Source organism: Ipomoea triloba, chromosome 15 (genome assembly GCF_003576645.1).
Source record: "Ipomoea triloba cultivar NCNSP0323 chromosome 15, ASM357664v1".
NCBI classification, from domain to species: domain Eukaryota; kingdom Viridiplantae; phylum Streptophyta; class Magnoliopsida; order Solanales; family Convolvulaceae; genus Ipomoea; species Ipomoea triloba.
Genome location: NC_044930.1, coordinates 20,676,873 through 20,677,660, shown reverse-complemented (window position 1 = coordinate 20,677,660; position 788 = coordinate 20,676,873). Strand labels below are relative to the sequence as shown.

The following is a 788-nucleotide window of genomic DNA, read 5'->3' as shown; positions in this document are numbered from 1 at the left end:
GTTGTGAAGAAAGCATTAGGACACCTAAAACTAAACACATTTAGGCTAAACCTCCAAAATTCTAAATTGTGAATATAGACCTCACAGAATTTGAATATAGAGATAACAAGGTGTGAATATATGGCTCTATATTTGGGAAACATAAGTTCTATTTTGTTGACTAAATACTTCTATTATGTGAACACAGTGCATTAGCGGAGAGTGAGTCTGATGTCGAAGATTTCATTGCTAGAAAGAGGCCTCAACGGAAGTTCAAGAACATCCCCCTAAACCTACGGTCTGCATTTTGGAATGAACATGGGATGAAAATCAGAAATGCCACTGTCCCAGATAAACTCCTCTCAAACTATGCAATTGTAGAAGTTTCTGATGAACATCCTAAAGAGTATGTTCCATCTAAATATTTATTAATTACTTACATTAATGTATGTTCCATCTAAATATTTATTAATTACTTACATTAATGTGAATTAGGTAAATGTTTTATTTTTTTTAATTTTAATTTTTTTTTTGGATGCCTTTTGTAGTGAATTACTTTTCAGCTTTGGTGACATTGAGATCACTAGGGATCACTTCATCTCGCTCAGTGTTGGCCAAGTTGAAAATATCTTCTTAGATGTATGGGCATTGAGGCTCTCAATGCTTGACAAAGAACGTGCACCCGGGCAACCGAAGAGGGTATTTTTCAGCACAATTGCCTACGTAAGTTCTTTTTGGTTTGTAAACAAGTATATTTTTTAAAGATTGGTAGAACTGTGTTAACTTGGTTACAGATTCACACATTCATA

General features: G+C 34.0%; 1 protein-coding gene across 1 annotated transcript in view; it reads left to right on the top strand.

The window, feature by feature from the left end:
- The first annotated feature begins 343 nt into the window (after positions 1-343).
- The window catches only part of LOC116007623, a 1,972-nt gene continuing 1,527 nt past the window's right edge, over positions 344-788 (top strand). The window contains exons 1-2 of the mRNA XM_031248345.1: positions 344-385; positions 528-702. The gene's annotated coding sequence lies outside the window, so the exon portion shown is untranslated. The remainder of the gene's footprint in view (positions 386-527; positions 703-788) is intronic.